The sequence below is a fragment of the Aquila chrysaetos genome, chromosome 20 (genome assembly GCF_900496995.4).
Source record: "Aquila chrysaetos chrysaetos chromosome 20, bAquChr1.4, whole genome shotgun sequence".
In the NCBI taxonomy this organism is placed as follows: Eukaryota; Metazoa; Chordata; class Aves; order Accipitriformes; family Accipitridae; genus Aquila; species Aquila chrysaetos.
The window spans coordinates 22,601,462-22,621,904 of NC_044023.1; the positions used below are offsets into that span (position 1 = coordinate 22,601,462).

The 20,443-nt window shown below is 43.6% G+C and overlaps 1 long non-coding RNA gene across 1 annotated transcript in view; it reads right to left on the minus strand.

The window, feature by feature from the left end:
- LOC115333394 overlaps nt 1-20,443 on the minus strand; it is a 62,855-nt gene that overhangs the window by 3,931 nt on the left and 38,481 nt on the right. The window contains exons 3-4 of the long non-coding RNA XR_003920777.1: nt 16,031-16,221; nt 5,746-5,748 (exon numbers count right to left, since the gene is read on the minus strand). This is a non-coding gene — a long non-coding RNA (uncharacterized LOC115333394). The remainder of the gene's footprint in view (nt 1-5,745; nt 5,749-16,030; nt 16,222-20,443) is intronic.

The window sequence follows — 20,443 nt, forward strand, 5'->3', positions numbered from 1 at the left end:
GATATATATTGACATCACTGGGGCAACTCTAGTTTAAGCCACCTCAGGACTGCGCCTATTAGTGAACTATTCAACAGGTCACTCAAACCAGGATCTCCTTATAAAAGACCCTCTGAAAGGGTCATATAGCACACTTCATACTCGTGTGTTTCTGTAATATATAACAACCATTCAAACTCCTTCTTGGGCATCTCCCTCTTCATCTCAATCGGGTCTGATGGCAGATCAATTGCCAGAAGAATAATTTCCAGGTATCCTTCACATAGAAGTGATCTGCTGAAAAAGTATTTTGGCAATTCAACTGAAATTTCAGTGTGTGCTAATTTTTTTTTTCCCCATTGTAGAAGCGACAGTAGTAGCATGCATGGGATGTAAGGGAACCTTGTTGCTTCCATTCCTCTGAGTTAAACAAACAGAAAGATTTCAGCTGGCTTCTGTCAAGGAGAATTTGACTCCTAAACAGTTTTACTCCCCTGCAAATATCTTTTCTGAATGGGAAATAAAATAAAATGAGGCACTTCAAGCATGCAACCATTTAAGATTGTCTACTGTCCTTTTTGTTCTGGTACTGAAGGCACTGGCAGCAGCAACCCAAGGGAAAACCCTGCGTTTCCAAACAGCATCCTGCAACCCTTAACTGCCCAGAGCATCCCCTCTCTCCCCAGCTCCTCTGAGAGCAGGTGGGGGGAAAAAAACCCAAGGCATTTCTGTTCAAAATGTGTGTTTCTAGATAACTTCCCGTCTCCAGGTTTTAAAGAGGAACGTTTTTATTTCTTAAAAATGTCTTGCTATTGCAATTTTAGGGAATGTTTGAATTTCTGACTTTGTTTTGTTTTGTTTTAATTCTCCTTTTGGTATCCTTGCAAAGATGGAAGGAAATAAAAGACCTGGAAGAAAATTTTACTTGGGGGCAGGGGCGGAGGAAATATTTCGGACAGATAAATCCTTGAAAGCAGTTTTTTTTTTTTTTTTTGATTACCAAAACCCAAAGTGACAAGGTCTATATGATCAGCCCACCCATGTCCACTGCTGGTATCAGTGGATTTCTTTGGAGGTCCACGAAGCACAGGGGATGAAATCTCAGCGGCTGTTACAGCACAAATGCCATTAGGAGTTCCTGTTGTTAAAACCGTGGTCACATTACAGAAAAATAATTCAGCACAGCAGCCCTGTAATTTTTCTATCGCACAGGCAGCACTTGGCACAATCAGATATGCAGGCAGAAGAGCTGACGGAGCTCAGGAGAGCAGATAACAGCACAACACACACGTTCACTCTGCCACAGCTTTCCAGCACATCACCTAAAGTTGTCCTCAGCCTTTCTTCAAAACCTCTTGGCAGGGCTCTGGCAGCCACCACTGCTTGCCCACGGTCAGCCCCTCTCCCCAGCCCCCCTTGCTCACCCACTATTGACCAGCCACGTGAAATATTTCTCAGAATGCTCCTATTTTGATGCCTCTTGTTCGGCTTCTCTTCCCACTGCCCACCCAAAATTTCTTTTAGAGTCACTTAACGCAAAAGCCCTGCTTTGCTCCCCTTTATCAATGATCTCACTGATCTTTCTGAGGGCAGCAAGCAGGAGAGTTCCCCAGGAATCATTTTTACACACCTTCTCCCAGCCTTTTATTTGTTGTTTTGCTTTTGCTCAAACTTCACTTGCTGAGCAGCAGGAGGAAGAAGCAATAGGACCTTTGTGTTCAGAGCTCAACCCTTGCTTTCACAGTCGCAAAGGACAAAAAACGACAAAGTCCTTGGTCGACATAAGAAGTCACCAGTGACGGTTTGCCTCAATTTTGCCTCCTTGCAATAACGTGAAGTAAACTGACAAGTGCAATCAGGGAAAATCATCATTCTTTTGACAGCTCCCCAAACCGACATTTCCTTTATTTTTGTAATTGTTAGCTTGCCAAAAACTTCAGAAGACTCTCTGTGTAACACCTGTCTGGGAATTACTCTGAAGTCACTAAAGACATAAAGATATGAATGTACTGGTGAGGACTGCTCCTATAATTCTGAATATAATTTCCTAATACCTGTATCGCATTAATATAAAATCATTCATATAGATTGAAATCCATCTCACAATATTTAGCCAAGCTATTCTCTTTTCTGCCACGTCCTTTACAGACAAAGTTCCCACACAATCACCTCTATCAGTTACCTTCAGGCCGACTGCCACATCAAGCGCCAGCCAGGTTTGAAGGCTTCATTAAGGCACTGCATGAGATCTCCAAACATTTACATCCATTTTTAGGGTCTCTGTGATCTTGGTACAACTCACAGATTAGCCTGGACCAGCAAAGTCTTTCCCTTGTACTTCCCCTTGGCGTCTGGGAAGAGACCTAATGGATTCAGCACTGCATAAAGCACCTCTGAAAACTGCTGGAGGATCAAAGTCTTAATCTCTCTTTTCCCTCTCTAAAAGGTCTTCCTTGCCTATTCAGGCTGCAGCTTTTTGGGCACTGACCACCTCTAGGTTTGTTTTCACAGTGCCAACGCAACACGAGTTACATACAGGCAGGTGAGATACCAACAGCCGTCTCCCCTCCCAGTACACACATTTCCACCTCACCCAGAGAAGGTTCGGGATGATATTTCCTCGCATTCCAGGGGCAGACACGTCTCCTCTTGGCTCCTCACCATACCACTTCTCCTCTTGAACATGCAACGTCAAGCTTTAGTTTAACCTTTATACCAGCCTGAGAGCTTCACTGGACTGAGTTTTCTTTCACCCTGTAGAGCAGCATACACGGTAATATTTATGTTACAAAACCACAATGAGGCTAAATTGCCTTCAAAAATATTTGCATGGAGTGTACAAATGTTCTCACCTACATCTGTATAATTAACAATAACATAACTTAATATGGCACTACGACTTCGCAAAATGCATCTACAGACCTTCTAATACTGCAGTTTTGCAGTATTATTTTTTTTCCCAAAACCTGATTTGGTGCCTTGAAAGGAAAATAATGAACTGCAGTTCTTAACAGCAGCACTGTGATCATCACTAGTTGACAGTACCATTTCTTTGGACGCTTCTGGTACCTGCATGCTTTTCCTTCTGCATATCTTAATTAGTCTAATTGGGCCTTCCAGTAGGATACTGGAAGATTCACAAAATAATGACAAAATAATCAGTACATGATCAAAAGCCTAAAACACAAGCCATAGCCTCGAGCTACGGTGGAAGGCAACTACAAAAATCACCAGACATTTAGCCATCCTGCAATTAATTCATCGCAGACCTGGCTCTGAAGTCAGTAACTGGGAGTAAGATCACACTGAACATGAAAGAGATTATTTTGGATTAGAAGTTGAGGCTGCTATGCCCCCTTGGCCCCAGCTAATATTAAACATGAAAGCTGCAATGCAGATTAGAAGGTTAATTTGAAGAAGTCTGTTTTAGGGCCTGCTGGGATGTAGATCTGTTACTTTCACCCCTTTGGATTTGTTCCTGGCTATTAGTTGTTTCTTCTTTTCCACTACAGAAACTCCATCAGACTAAGATCCAAGTTATTTTTTTAAACCCGTATCAACACATTTTTCTTTCACAATTTTAACAGCATATTCTTGGACCGTGATTACGTTTTTGGCACCACCACAATACCAGTAATACAGAAATCATCATTTTTAGGCCTCTGTGAACTGCCATAATGAACTACTGCTACTACAAAATGAAGAACATATCAAACCAGGAAAAAGCCCTTCTACTCATCACAGATGCTTTAATGTCTATTGCTATGGTTTTCCACTAAACTTAAACGAAGCCAGATGTCAGCAATACAGGGCAAACACCAACCATGTGAGAAATTAGATCATGAAGCAAAATTTTGCTTCAATGAGCCACAAGTAACTAATCAGATTCCAGGTCCTCAGACAAGCCCACTGCCGGCACAACCACGGAGGGATCATCAGCTGGAATACCTCTCCTCGTTTCCTACGTTCTGATGAGGTTTTATTCTGCTCACACTCGTTGGCCCCTGGGTATAATCTCAGTATCCAAAGGGATGCAGGAATCCACTTTTTAGCACGTGAAGGAAATCCTACATGTCGGTGCCCTTCGGCAAGGCAGATTTATAGAGCTGTCACCCGGACAGGCACCCAGCCTGCAGCCGGAGGTGGAAGACAGCTCGGGATCAGCGGACCCGCTGCGGACCCCCGTGCCCCAGGCAGCCTGTGAAGGGTTAACACAGGTTCACGGCCGTGTCTCCTACCCCAGGTGAGGTTTTGACCACCTCCATCAGTGCTGCCGGTCAGCGGGGACGGTTGTTGGCCACAAAGCCCCCGGAGGGACCGGGGGGGTGAGCATCTGGAGCGGCTGCAGGAGCATATGGTCTGCAGCTACCGGGATGGCGTCTGCTCCGTAAATCCCAAGCGCCACGTGGTCCTCGGGAAGTTTCAAAGCAGAATCTGCCTGTTTCCTTGAAGAAAGGGTACAGCATCCCCCTGGGGGGGGCAGAATGCCCTTCTCCCAGAAATTGCTGAGCTAACTAATTGCTAATTGCTCCCTGCTCCTTACCGTTGAAGATGGTTGAAAACTATGGAAATGTAAACCACATCATTAAAGCAAGCGATTGTGGAAACCACACTACACAAATTCTATTTTATAATCAGATATTTGAACGTGCATCCAAAAAGAGTTTCTCCCTACTGCAAGAAGTGGGTGGGAAGTTTGTTTGATGGATTAACATGGATAATCCCTCATCCCTCCAGACTATCATCAGTTCTTGGTCACCAAAACGATGGGCTCACCCAAACTCCACAGGCAGAGTTTGGTAATTACTTTGCTCTGGTAACAAAGCAAAGAACCATCTAGAAAAAACCCTCCAAAATCCCTCCCAGGCAGACAAAAAGAGAAATCACCTCCAGAGGCAACGGGGAGCCAAGATGTAGCTCCTGGGCATCCTCCCTGGACGACAAGAACCTCCCCAGGAACAGCGGGTGTTCAAGAAGGCAGAACCTGCACCTGGGTGAACATCTGGGGCCATTCTTATGCACCTGTACTTCTGAGAAGGTGCAAGCTGGAAAGGAGGTCTTGGAGGTGAGGAAGGCTCCAGTTGACAGTCCCACTCCAGAGCTTCCCTCCAGGGCTTTTTCCCACTATTTGAAGAAAATGAGACAGTATTTTCCTCTGTAACTCAGCGAGGCCTATTCGGCTCCACTTCAAAACCATGTGCCACCCCTCTCCCAATGTTGACACTGATCTAAAAATATTTAAATTGAAAAATAATGTAATTATGCTCCTTTCTTGTCTTCTATGTTTGTATTCTCAGGCTTATAGAGAAAATTTTTAGATATATCAAAGTATCTGGAAATGTACTAATTATTTTAATGATGATATGATCCCAATTGGCAAAGTAAACGTAATTACCAATATCACTAGAAAACAAAATCAGCAACACTTCAAGGCTCTGTGGACTTTAGCTAGCAAATATTGTTACAGTTGATCATTCATTGCAAAAGGCTACTTACTATTCTTGTAAGTAAAGCTGCATCAGTTTAACAAGCTATCTATATGACCTTATGTCTCTCCAGTATCTCCATTTGTGGGAAAACCTCAGAGTGAATGAAAAGACCCCAGATTTTATAGCTAGATGACTTCGACTTGATTGTGACCTGCTTTGAAATCCTGCAGCTGTGTTTTCTTTTCTTAGCTTTTCGAGAAAGTTCTGGGTGTCAGAAACCTTGGGTATGGATGTTAAAAAGCTAAGAAAGAAAGTGAAAGGATTTCACTGATTTCACTTTCTTCTGAAAATCCTCCCTTTCAGTGAACTGAAAGGATATCACTGGGATCTTCTGTTACCTTTGTGAGCCTGTAAAGGTTTGCCTTTTTTTTTAAATTAAAAAAAAAAGAAAAAAAGGAACACCAAAATATTTAGACCCATGCTTAAACTAAGATTTATTACTCTTTCTTATCTGTAGGCGTTGTTATGTATTTCAGAATTGTATTTACTTCTGGCTGTGAAGCACTGCGAGATTTCCCTTCCATTTTGCGAGCACCTCCTGGGGTTACAGCGTCTTTGTTTCCCATCCCTGAAATAGCAGTGCTACCTCTCAAAAATGTCACACTGATGAGTAGCTACTGCTCGAAGTAAGGGAAAATGCCTCTACACTGGCAACAGAACTACAGCATCGAACCAGCCGAGAGGCCCATCGGGACCGAGGGGTGCTGAGCAGGCGGCCAGCACCGCTCCCCACCCCGGGGACGGGAGGTGGCAGAGGGGAGGCAGGAAAGATGGAGCATCTCCTCTGCCTTCCCACGGCTCAGCGGGAGCTGCTGCCACTGACACCCAATATATTAAATTTAGAACCCCTGACAAAACATTTCCTTCAACATTAAAATAACTGACAGGGATAAAAAAAAAAAAAAAAAAAAAAAGGAAAAAAAAGAAAAAAGTCAAAGACAGGCAGTACCTGCTGGATGAGAACCTGAACGCTGACAGCCTCGGCGGGGAGCGGAGGCAGTTCCCGCGCATGAGGACCTGACCTACCTGCTGAAGCTCTGTCACCACAAAGCCACGCTGGCGTCTCCTAAGGACACAGAGCTGCCAAAAAAAGAATTTGATCTTTTGCTACTAATATCCTATACTTTTGACAAAATACGCAATCACAGTTTTTTTCCCCTTTGGCTATCGAAAGTGTTCGACGGCCTTCGGAGCAGCGGGACATCCACACACCACATTTAATCGCACGTGGTGCCCGAAGCACGGCCATTCGCTGTGCTTCCAAAGGACCGGAGCCAACACGGTAATTAGCATCTCACTTTCCAGTATCACTTATCTACATTATTCCTTAAGGCAAAATCCAATTAGAAATTTAAATAATAATTAAATGAAAGTCTTTTAAATCTTGATTCATATATACCACAATTTTCACCTTTCTTCTGTGTGCCTGTCTGTTAAGCTTTCTCTGCCATGGCTTCTTCTTACCAGTATACCTCAGGTTTAGTATTAGGTGATGAAGCATAAAACGCTATTTAAATACTATAATTTCAAGAGCAAGCAAAGAACATTGCATTTATCTTCACTAACCTTGAATATGCCTGTGTAATCTAATGAAAAAAGTGATTGAAGGGACCTATTTTAGCTTACCATCCCAAAGCCCCCATAAAAGCTGAATGGTAATTTAATTAGTTTCCTTTCTGGTGATTAACTAGGAATTTCTGATCATTTAATCTGAGTGCACTTTGATTCATTAAGTATCTGCTTCCATTTTGTTTTGCATGAGGTTATTAAACAATCCTGCCCAGGTGACCGCGGTCACTGGTACGCAGGACCCCTAAGTATTTAGTATGAATCAGATAGGAAATACGCATGACGTGAACTGGATTTCCAAACCTATTCGGGACTCACCTGACTAGATGATAAATTAGCAGTTAATTTATTCTGACAGAACTTGCAAAGCGCGAGTCAGACCCCGCGATGAAGAAAATCAGTGCAGACCTGCGACTGCAGTTTTTACCTCCTGCAAAGCCGTCCCCTGCGTGACGGTGCGTTAAGCACTTACAGCCCGACCCCCGGGTGGGCAGCGGGGACCGACGCTTGCACGGAACCAGTGGTGAGGACTAACGCAAAACCGGAGCGATTAAAGCTCCGGAGATTCTCCCACCCGAGAACACCGTTGACTGGGAGCTCTCCTGCTTCGGTGACATTTCTCCTGACCAAAGCAAGTCACTCCGTCTCCTGATATATCATTTCCCCCTTTGGTAACAGGGAGGCAGTAACTGCTAGCCTAGCTCATAAAGGATGATTAAATAAATCTATTAAAGTGCTATGAAGACTTAGAGTGCTATATACGTAACTTTTTATTTAGATTTAAAGCGTATTATAAAGACTGTACATGCTCTCCAGGCACCCATACGAAAAAGGAAACTTACAATCCGTTAAAATGTTGCTTAGCAGCATAATGTAATAAGAAAAGTTAAATTATCAGCCAGCTAATACTGCAGCAAAATATATTTCATCAACTCTACTCAAAAGTTTCCCCTTTCAACTCTAACAAATAGCACAAATGAAAAGCACGTTGGAAGGCATACACGAAGGTCGGCTTCTCCTTTATCACGTAATTGAAAATAAAGTGAAAACGTAAATATCTGTATCAGACAAAAGATACCAGGCCAAATTTCTGAGCAGGGATACACTGCGATGTATTTATATCCATTATGCCAGAACAGTAAGATAGGATTTGGTTCCTTGTATGAAAAGAAAAAAAAAAAAAAACCCAGCGGCTGAATGGTGCCTCAATTCTCTTTTCATTTCTTTTGATTCCCAGATAAGATGGATATAAAGACACCTGATCATCCTGAATGGATACCAGGGACAAACTCTAAATATAGCGATACCCACCTCCAGCACGGCACACACCGCCCCTCGAAACCCGAACAGCAGCGCTCCAGGGAAGAACAAAAAATATTAACATCTATCCTCCCACTTCTCCCAACGCTTATAATGCTCTCTCATAGAACAACAGCAAAGTCTCTACACCAGCCTTCCACCGTGCCCTGAAGGTCAACAGCTTTAAGCTCATTGTACAAGCTATTTGTCTGCATCTAAAGCCCCCGGCGAGCACGGGTAACCCCCCGCGCTGCTCAGGGCGTGCGGCAGCTCTGCGCGAGGAGCGTGCTCTTCACCGCAACCTCGAGGAAAGTTTCGTGCGTTTCCTTGTACGGACGTTTTCACATTTTCTGAGTCCGTACCTTGTAAGAAATGTTATACGCGTCACCAGGAGAAGCATGCTACACATTCTCATTGGTATTTTACATTAATGGTGATAATGCATTCCAGGTTGAAGAATAAAGAAAGATTTTTAAGTGCTATAAAAATAGGGTAGAAACATGAAAATCCCAATTAGTGTGGAACCACCTAATAAATGCTGCCTTATTAATGATGAACTTTCAGGACTTAAAATCGGACCTAAAACTCATTTCACTAAGACTTGGACATAGAGACAGAAGCTGTAAAATGGTACTCAAGGCATGCTCCAACACCAACTGCCAACCCTAGGCAGCCAAAAACCAGGCACAAGGTTGCTTTCCTCCCAGCCCTCTCAAATTCTAAGATTGCTTTAATCACCACAAGACGTTTTTATTCTTTTTGAATTAGTTATATTGTCTTTATCTGTCTTTGGGATTCTGAGCCACCTTCTTTCCCCCCTTCAACTACTGCAAGGAACAGAAACTTGATTTAACCTTTAAGCAGAAGCTGAAACACCTGTATAACATCACATTTTACAGGACTACGACAAAAATCTTTCAACTCTGACAGGTTAGGAATAACGCTGGGCTTTGGGACCCGGCTCATTTCACTTACTGCCAGCTCAGCCCTGCATCCCAGCAGGAGCCAGCTGCCTCCACTGGGATGGTGCAGGATCCCATGGGCTGCGTTTGTCACCCTTACCAATAAGTAATCCATTTCTCTGCCTGAAATCATATCAAAGGCAGCGGAGCAACTCAAGGAGAAAGGTGACAGCCTTACACCAACAGATCATGAAGTGTTGTCATTTTATTGAAACACAGTTTCCTAAATCAAGGTTTCCCTCTCCAGTGCTGGAAACGCAAGACAAATCTGCATGAGGCACAAAAGGAAAACTGACAACAAATAAGGAATGTGTCCTACTTCTACAGCCTGATGTACAGCCCAACCTGCCAGCATAATTTTCCTGAAAAACAATTCATTCTGTAACACTATTACTTGCCACGATGAAGAGCCAGAATTTTGTTATTTCAAAGGAAGTCTGGCTTTTTAATTATATTGAATGCTTTTCAGAGGATAACGTAAAAGGTGTTATAATTCTAATTGTGCATCAAGAAAAAGTGTCATGATAGTAAAGATGTATCAGCTGATGTTCAGTAGAACAATACAAAGATGGGAGTGTGAAGGAAAGCCTGCAATTATTCAATGTAAGCCGAGATAGTTAATCATTTTGTTGGACTGGGGAAAGACTGCTGTTTTGAATTTTAAAGCAAGTTACTGTCTATCCTTTTTGCAATGTGTCATTTTGTAGGAAGGGAGCCACAAGTTATTATCATTGCCTCCGCAAACGAAGTTAAAAACAAGTACAAATCCAACCATATTCCTACAGCAAGTGTTAGCAGGTCATCAGCCCGATCTTCAAGGAAAGGCCCCAAGGATGGACCACGCGTACCGACTGCATTCACAGCTTACAGTGTGCACGCTGATGCTGTGAAGACTAAGCAAGTGGGTAATATTCACAGGTTTATGAAGTAGATCCTCTTATCTGCTGAATTAAGTGCAGAACCAGCTGTTCTTGCTGACTGCCTCAAAAAACCAAAATAAAACAAAGCCCCTTGAGAGGCAGCAGTCTCAGCCTTTGCGAACAGGCAATTTGCCTTTGCAGTCTTTGGGGAACAAGACACTAGAAGGAGAAAAAGAAACTAGGAACCGTACAATATTAGATCTAGGCAGGCTCTGGTCCTGAAGCTGTGCTGTGTTCAGCAGAGGAACCCAAAGGTGGGTTCTGACACCGGCTGGAGGGAGACATAGCCAGTCTGCAATGGTTAAATACAGTTTCTAGAGACATACCCTTGCATGAAGTGGCTTAGGACTGGTATCTGCAGCAGAAAACGATACGGCAGTAAAATTATTACCACTGGGAAAGAAAAACTGTTGAGAAAATTGATTTAGAGTGGCAAGTGAATGACTCACAAAACATGGCAGATGACTGCCTCTCACGCGATGGCCAGCGTGGTCCAACCCTGCCACAAACGAAGCCCAGCCCTGCGGTGCCAGAGGAACGCTGAGCCGTGCCGTCACAGCTACGCTCAGGTCCATGCAGCTGGTGATTCCCTGCCCAACGAGGAACAATCCAGGGAAGATTCCATATCACAACACAAACTCAGCCTTTACAAGGACGAGCCTTTTGTCTGGAGCAGCACCCTCTGGATTAGCGTTTCTGGCAGCACCGCAGCCCGTGCCCTGGGACCGTGGAGGAGCGCGGGGATGAGACCGCGGAGAGCGGCTTCGAGGAACACAAGGTTTATCGCGACGGTTGGGGCCGTTTGGCCACTCGGCTCTGCGGACACTGTAAGAGAAACTCAAATTAAATTCAAATGTTCTACCAACCTCCCAAAGAGAGTCACCTGTTACTGATAGGGATTTGTCCCGAGCAGCTATACCACAACCGCTTCATTGCTTAGTATAACGCTACCCAACTGGGAAAACACAATTTAAAGTGCGGCTGGGAAGGGAACATTGTATTGGTCCATTCCGTGCTAAGGCACCATTTCCTTCGCATTTATACACACACGCAGAGAAAATAGCATTACACATAGTATGCCCACAAACTGCACAGATATATGCTGACTACCCACGGAGAAGGATTTACGTTTGTATTAATAGCAGTGCCTCTTGTGACGCTCCTGCTGAAGCACACGGCTGGGCTCGGGCCAGGGGAGGGAGCCTCTAGGAACAGTTCTGCTATAAGTGATGTTTCAGAATACCCAGTATGAAGTTAGATGAGGATACAGCAGGAGAAGATGAAGACGAGAAAGAAATTACAGCGGGGATGTATTGTTCCACAACCCATAAATCCCTTTTGGGTCATAGTCCACTTGCTGTTACCATATGCACATTACTGGAATACACGTGAGAAAATGCAAGAAAAAGATTAAAATGTTCAATCATTTGCAAACGCTCCCCAGATGAATATGAGTATGCGTTGGAAGAACAGCTCTAATACAAAACACTCCACCGCGGTCTAATCTTGCTGGGAACACAAAATGAATTACGTGGATGACTGCGTCCGGGTGTTTATCCGGCTAAGGAAGCGCATTCCCACAGCCAGCCCGTGCGGGCTCCTGTCCCGGGCTCCGTCAGCTCCAGCCTGGCCCGGCGGTACCCGCAGCAGCAGAGGTGCCCCGGTGCCACGCGTGGCACTCGGCACGGTCCGACGGGGCTTGGAGGTACAGCCTACCTCAACAGCCAAATCACAGCTAAAACTGACTTAGGCTGTCATCAACCACCGCCTGATGACACCACGGGACGCGCAGGACTCCGCGAAGCCACGGGACACCAGAGATGCCACACGCGTCTGATGACCTGTGGTCACCTGGCAAGATCTGGTTATGGTGGATGGTGATGGAGAGGCAATTCTGCCATCAGATATTTTTTGCCTTCCAAAAAATACATAATCTGTCAAGAGAGCACGTTTTGTTAGCGTGGTGGCATCTTGCACGACATTTATCCTCTTGTGCAGCTTTAATGAATAGAAAACTAATTTCAAAGCTAGGTATGCAAAATTGTGTCACCGACCTGTGATAGCCCAGGCAATTTTCAGCAAGGAATCGCTCAGTCTCTCACCAAAACACCCTGACTTGCTCCCACATCTATAAGCTTGTGGGAAATAACCTGTGGGAGAAACAGGAAGAGGGTCAAGCCCCAAAGAATTAGGGCATGAGACCCTCGTTCTGCTTCTCCTTTAAACACCTTTGTTGTGATTTTTGAGAAGAGGTTTTAATCTAAGGATCAAAGTAATACTGAGCAAAATACAGCCTATCATATGTAAACATTACTTGCTTGATTTTATTATTGATAAGAAGTTTGCATTAAAACTGTGGAAAACCCTAGCCTGACTGACACAGAATAAAACAGCTAATGCTGCTTTAACCAAACCCCTCCTGTTCCATGGCAGAAGCATCATGAAAACGCATGATAAAATGCTGAGGCTTTGTGGGAAGCTGGCTGATGGGTTCTGCGAGCGCTTACAATTTAGGATCATGTGTCTCATGAATACCGCATTGTTGACATACTAAAAATCTGTATTTGTGTATATTTCCATGATTTTATGCAGGTTTTTGACCTCATCTGTGCTACTGCAAAGCAAATCCATACTACATTGTTATGTAACATTACAGATTTTTTTTTTTTTATTTACTCCATTTTTTTCTATTGTCTTGATTAAAAAAAAAAAAAAATTACCTGGGATCTCAAAGGACTTGCAAAATCCCACCTGCTGCAGCCAGTAAGGTCCCCAGACAGAAACAGTAATCTATACCCGGTGGGGAACGTCCATACCATGGTCCCCACGTGCCGCCTGCTCCAAAGAGCCCCCTCAGCTCAGCCGCGCATCGCTCCGCGGGGTAAGACACCATTTCTAAGGCCTGAATTCTTCAGCTGCGAAATCTAGCCCTGCTGTGTCCGGGTTATCGAACAGGAATTGCAGTTTGCAAGCCCCAGCACACGGGAAACACGCAGTTCACCTCCTTCTAAGCAGAGTTTGGGTGTTTTATCCCTGCGTGGACAATGCCTTGCCCGAGCGGCCGCTCTCGCCCGCACGGTCCTTCCCAGGTGACCCTATCCACAAAGCGCACACCCTCTGCGTTTCCACCCTGTGTGAAGCTACAGCAGCAATGGCGTTGGCAGAAATTAAATCCGTCAGCAGCAACTCCTCCATTTTTCATGCAGGCTGGGCTGCAGGACTTCTTTGACAAGGCTGTGTCTCCATCCAAGCTCAGCCACAGCCACACTCTGCTGAAGACCATAACCTGATCTAAAAAGTGTTTGAGAGTGCTCCATAAAAAGTATCCATTAGCTGCCTAATGAAAAAACACAGGTACAGTTAAACACTGATGTTAAGAAAAGCTAAATTAACATAAAGAGAGAAAACATCATCAGCGTTAGATGAAAAGTTTCTTCAGAAAATTCTGCTCTGAAAACCTCTGCAGTGCCTTGATTGAAAACCTTCCACCTATATTAACTCATTTCATGTCTATTGATTTTTGTTTCACCAGTTAGAAAGTAACCATCCTGCACTTCTCCTTACCACCTTTCAAATAATCTCCCATTGCTGGGCATATCCTAAGAAAGGTATTTGCTTTGTTTCTACTTTCATGAAGCATTGCTACTTTTCCCTGAAATTTTATTGCCCTGTAAACGAGGATGCAATACCGAAAGCCTACTTTTATTTTTACTGTGACAGAGCTGAAACGACAGTGGTAATAAAGCAGGTAGCAAAGCACTTGCCCTTTCTCATTTTCCATAGAGAAACACTTAATAGTGTCTCTTTAAAAGCTTTCTTTACCGACCCTTTACTGATCAGATGATTTCATTTACTAATTTCCTGGGATGAGACATGGGCAGTCCGTAAAGGCCGCTCCCTCACACGACGGAGAAATCACAGCCTGCAACGCTGCGCGCTGTAACCGACGGCGCTGCCCGTGCTGGGCAGAGCCGCCCCAGTCCGAGGACCAAGAACTGGTGAAATCCCAGTAAACCGGGCCTGCTGCCTAAAGAGCCGTGGGAATTGCATATTTGGAGGTGCCAAACAGGAAAATCAGAAAGAGTCTGTGTGCCGCAAGAGATCAGTACTTATTTCTTGACCTTGGTCGTACGGCTTACATCAGGCATTTAAACTCGCTGCACTCGACACCGACTTCAAAGGCTGATGCTGTAAGAAGGGATAGTTTAAGCAATTACATGTTACACTGTTAACACTTAGGGGTTAAACCAGGTGACCCCAATAAATGGCTGTAATTCTTGCAGAGAAAGCAGAAACAACATTTAGCAATGAACGCTTTTGCTCATCGAGCTCTTCAAAACATGACATTAAATGTACTTTCACTTAGTTTTCAACCGTGACAGTGCACACTTATCATTTTTTCTTGCGGTCATGAGGACCAGAGACAAAGCATCCATGTGACATCTAAATCTCCTCCTGAGCCCACAAAGACATGAAGATCACTGCAGACGTGCCCAGGGTGTTGCATTCCAGGGCTAACAGGATTTTGATCATCTTTTCCCTTAAAAGAAATGTTAACATAACACTATGGCGTCTAGAAAATTAACAGAGATGTACAAAACCTCTTTCAATTAAATTCCACCACACTGAAAAGGTCACTTCCCTCCACGCAGTTTTCCTTTATGTCTCTAGAGAGAGGAACGGGAGTGGCAAACCAATGAACTAAATTAAAAACTCTTAAAAATTTACATAGCATAACTTTTTCCTGGTGACTGCCAACACACACCAATAATTGCTTTTCAGACCAACCCTTGATGGAAGCAGCCAGCACCGCTTCTCTTGTTACACCAAACCAAAGTCACCTTAAAGCATCTTTCTTCCAGACTTTCGGAAAACTTATGGTACTTTCAGATTTTTCCCATTTCTATGTTAAGGGATGCACTGAATTTAAATTATTTAAAACACATCTGTTTAATCATAGATGCCGTTTTAAAGATTTGTTAGCTTGAAATATCATTTCAGCTTTTCTGCTGTTCTTTTCCCCCCACTCTCCCACACACAGTATGCCAGCAAGAATAACATTTTCCCACACTTTAGAGCACAGGACCTGCTACACACTCATCTTCAAATACACAGATAACGTCTAGCAAAGGGTTTGTGAGACAGGTTTGCGTTGGTTTTGTTTGCTGCGCAGCAAGTAAACATGCTTCACGTACAGGAGAGCCCACAAAATGGGCTGATCACTGAGACCAGGTTGTAGTGGCGTCCACAGCCTTGAGATTTTAACAACATCCCCAAATTTGGGAATGCTACTGTAAGAAATGGGATGGATATGCAGGAAACGACTTCCTGTGGCTCTTTTAGGGAATTACTTAATTTCTACCTATGAAGTTGCTTTCTCATTCAACCAACTACCACTTATTTAAAAATAAGAGAATACAGAATTGTACCTTCCCTCTAAAGGAGTGGCATGGTGGATTAAAAACCCCCCAGAGATATTGCAGAGCTTTAGCAGAGAAAAGGAAGCTGAAACCCAGCTCCTTCCATGGCACCCACAGCCTGTCACATACCCCTGTATTGTGTACCAATGCACTGCACACCTTTATAATTATTTTCCCCACAATTCCCATCACCATCATTATTATTATTCCCATCACCATCATTATTATTATTATTACTGTTACGTACAACGACTAAAATCCACATTTCTCAAGGTAATTTCCCTTCCCAGCTGAGGGACAGACAAAAAGATTTTCCTCCCCGTAAGAGAGTGCCAGGAAAGCTTTTCAACGCGACACTTCCATGGAACTTACTGCCTCTCAGAAGCACTTACCTGCCTCAATTCATATGGGGTTGGGATTTTTTTTTTTTTTAAGGATGTTTCCCAGGTTAGTGGCCTCTTGCTCTGAAAGCTGGGCAGACACGGATAATGCTTGCCCTGCAATCATCCCAGACACTGCTAAGTCGGAGAGTGCAAAACTAAATGTGGCTGAAAGTCGACATGATGATAGTTGTAATTGTAACCTGAAATGATATACAGAGATTGCAAAATATAATGCAAGATACAAACCAGCACTGATTCCCTAACAACCTGAGGAAATAAAGGAAAACTAAAATACATGAAGGAATGAATTTTAAAGCTGATGGCTTTTTGGTTGTTTTTTTTGACACCCACTGAAATTGGTGGTAAACTCCTTGCAAAATTATTACTTAAAAACCTCTTTTCAGCCAAAGGCAAGGTTTTTATAGCCTCTTACTGGATATTACTTGTGTCTCACACAAGGCAGTAAAATAAAGCTGCACTCTACAGCATCAGTAGTTACTTGATTCTTCACTTTTTTCCTAAAATGCCTTAGTGGCATTTTTCCAAAATCTTTTTCTAATAATACCCTCATATATTTGCCTTCTGCTTTCTAAAGAAATGAAATGCAGAACTACACCTTGCTAGGTACCAGCAGAAAGTGCTGCTTCTCTGCGAGCCAGTTTTTTTGCTTTTCTACAGCACTTCAGCATCTCTTTGAGCAGCTGAAGGACGCCACGTTTCTCATACCACCCGGCTGTCCTAGTCAAACCTGTCCTCAGAATAAACACCAGAAGCCCAGAAACATCCCTGTGTGGAACCAAACTCAATTAATTATTGGGCAAAAAAAAATAAATACACTGAACGATGAAAGTGCCTTTTCTAGCAGATAAATACTGATGCCGGCACATCGGGGCTACGGCAACGGTCCCGGCTGGTGCACGGCCGGGGGAGCCCCGACGTGCACCCCAAGCACATTAAATCCAGATTCCCCGAGGCAGCGCCAACAGTCACACATCAGTCTTTAATTTCCAGTGCATTTGATGAGTACGTATTTCAGGCCACTGGAGCTTTTTCCTCAGTCTTACTCCTTCATATTAACACTCCCAGGGGTATAGTTATACTACTAAAATGTCATTTCTAACAAGTTGATATTATATGGGAATCTTAAACGACCTTGGCCTGCCTGCCTGATCTCAACCAGCAAAAAGCTCTTCTGGCATGATTTTCAGGTTATTCATCTTTTATCCAGGTGTATGCAAGTAGCACTGAGTCATGCACCACGAACAGATGGAAAGTATCTTATATTTATGACCTGCCATCTTTTTTTTTTGCAGAAATTAATTTTTCATTAAATCACTTTGAAAATCTTTGAATTAACTTAATAACTTCATTCAAGGAGGAAAGATAACCTAGAACAGGCAGTTTCTAAGAAACCTACAACAGGGTTGACTATCTGTGCTCAACCAATTAGCAAATTGACCCTCTGGATAATAGACAAAAAAATCCAAGGCAGATGTGGCATCACCACTTTTTGTCAAATTAGTTTTCCTTGTCTCCGCTTCCTTCTATGGGGAGCATCGCCCCACTGCCTCATTTTATGTGATGAATTGCTACAGATAGTTTATAAATATAAGTATTAAGAAAAAACTGGTACTTGCTGTCACAGAGAAGGCATGTCAGCAGAAAGGGAAGGTCCCAGGGACTGAGGCCCCCCGAGGCATATTTTGCCAAGAAATTGGTTCTTCCCTCCGTCGGCCAGAGGAAGCGAGCCCTGCTCCCGGCCACGGAGCCTGGGGAGACTCCTGACCCCAGGAGAGGGGTTCTTTCCAGCCATAACCCAGCTGAGATGCACCGGTGATTCTGTGCCCCAAGAGATTGTGCAAATTACAGATGAAAAAACAAGTTTGTGGTGGGTGCTTTGTCGAGAGGTTTATAGGGTTGGAGTGTTTCAGGTGTTTAAGTGCACATAAAGCGCGCTCCATGTGAACTTCAGTTGCCTGGGAATAACTGGGAGCACAGCACAAGCCCCAGTTGTTCGCGACAGACTGCTGGGAGAAATCTTGTTGTATAGTTATATTAAAAACATAAAACAACAGTTAAAAAGAACCAACAGAAGTACGTATTTCTGAAACGACTAGAAGTTAGTTCAAAGGAGATTGGTTTTGCCGAGTCCCACCCTGGCGCCTGCCGGAATCCAGAGCGGTGCCATCGTTACGGCTCGCTGGGACGCAGCGGCAGCAGCACCACGGCAGCAGTACCTGCCCCTGCTCACAGTACAAAACACCCAGGGTAGAAAGCAAGCATATTCCTGCTATTGCATATGCTAAACTGGGTTTTTCCGCACCTTTAAAAAAAACAAAAACCAAAAAAAACCCCCAACAAATAAACCCCAAACACAAAAGGCACTGCTAAAAGTACATAATTTTTACAGCAGTCAGGTAACATCATAAATTAAAAATACCAAAAAATAAAATAATTTCTTCTACTCAGTCTCAGCAAAGACGTTTTAACTGCACGACCATATATGACTTTTTCTTCTTCGTTATTTCTCATTCTGTGAGTAAGATGAAAGGGTAAAATTAAGGCTGTTCAGGCAACCTGAATTCTGACATTTAGAGAGGCGGTGAACTTCTCAGATCAGGAAACACTTAATACGTAATCTGTGTGGATAATACATGCACAAATTATGCATGAGGCTAGGCGTATAGATATTTGACAGTACATCTTGATATATTGTATATATATATGAAGGCCAAATTTGGCCTTTGACAAAACAGATCAGGTCTTTTAGCTCCACTGACATGGACAGAAATGGGCCAGAGGAAACAACTTAGTCCTGAGTATTTTCCCTGTTGGCTTTACACACTCACTGGAGCCCTGCTATTTATATGCATGAATGATTTATTTCTCTATTACCAGTTACCTCCTTTGATTAAATATATTAGTGCCTTTTAAGTTACAAGGCTACAATCATTTTAAAATTAAATGATCCTTTGAGTACCCTTCGGGAAGTGTACGCTAGACTGACATTTCCATAATACAAAAAAATTGCAGTTGTGCTCATTTTATTTAATTAAACTGTACTCTTTATCACATAAACCAAATGGGAGAATATTAACTGTATTTTTTACTTCTAGAAAACTAGTAAAATAGGATATTGGAGACTCTTTATTGTCACGGTCAAACTTTGTCCATATTCAAACAGTTGACAGCTTAAACTGTCACATTATACCCGCTGTAATTTCATTCAGCTTCAGCAAAGGTCCCCAAAAGAACATTTCCGTATTTTACCCTGCTAATGATCGATTATGTCCAAGTAGGAAACTTTTGCAAAGCTTAGAGGGAGAAAAGTGTTTAAAAAGACCTGAATTTAAATGGCACATTTAAGGCACGCAGCTTTCTGTCTCTTCGGAGCCCGAGTAACAACAGCAGCCCCGCTTTTGAAGAGCGCACAAATACACTTCTGGCCTGAAAGAAAGGAATGAAGTTACAAAAAGAGGAAGATAAAAGCAATTTCAAGTCCCAAACCTACAGAATCCCCTCTGTCTTGGCCTATTCTTTAGAACTAAGCCTCATTTTGCAAATCAAAGGACCAGCTGCTAAACTTGCCTTAAAAAAAAAAAAAAAAAGAGGTAGGTCTTGAATGCAAGGCTAAGAAAGTCCAAGGGACACGGGCCCCGCTATCAATCAGTCGCTCGTGTCCTCTCGCTCAGACCAAGAGCATCCCCGTCCCTGGACCGACCCGGAGCTCTGACGCCCGCAGACCGTCTCCCATCAGCGGATCAACGACCGGAGCCTAAACCTCCCGAGGAGGCACTGCTGCCTGCCAGACCTCGTCCTCTTCACCCTCGAGAAGGCGGCTCAGCCTCTCCAGAGGACGCTCTGCCCGTTGGGGTGGAAGAAGCTCGCGGCAGCGTGCAGCACCGCAGAGCTGCCACGGAGCGCTACTGATGTCCGTCAGACACGTTTAGGGCTGCGCGTCTTGCGTTGTGGCAAAAAAGCCCAATGCAGCTGGTGTTTAGGGCAAGCAGTGTGTATCCTCTCATATGAAATCAGATGTTACTGGGAAAGGGAAAAAAATGTGTGTGTGGGGAAATTCTCTTTGGGTAAAACTTTTAAAAATCCAAAAGTTCACATGGAAGCCTTAAAAGTAGATTAAAAACAGTCCTTGAAACATTTTTAGGTTTCATTAGTGCTTAACAACGTTGTCCTATGTGAAAAGACACTTCAAATTGTATTTGTAGTTCTATCTGTATGTTTTATTTCCCTTTGTGATTTAAGCGATTGCTGCTTTGTAAAATTTATGCTGGGCAATTAATATATCAAGCAGAGGATCACACGACTTATTTCCCCAAGAGAGGTTTTGGCAGCTCTGGGTTGCAGTGGGAGCTCCTGCCACATGCTGAGCCTGTAGGTCTCAGCCCTCTAGAAGTTATTAAGCAG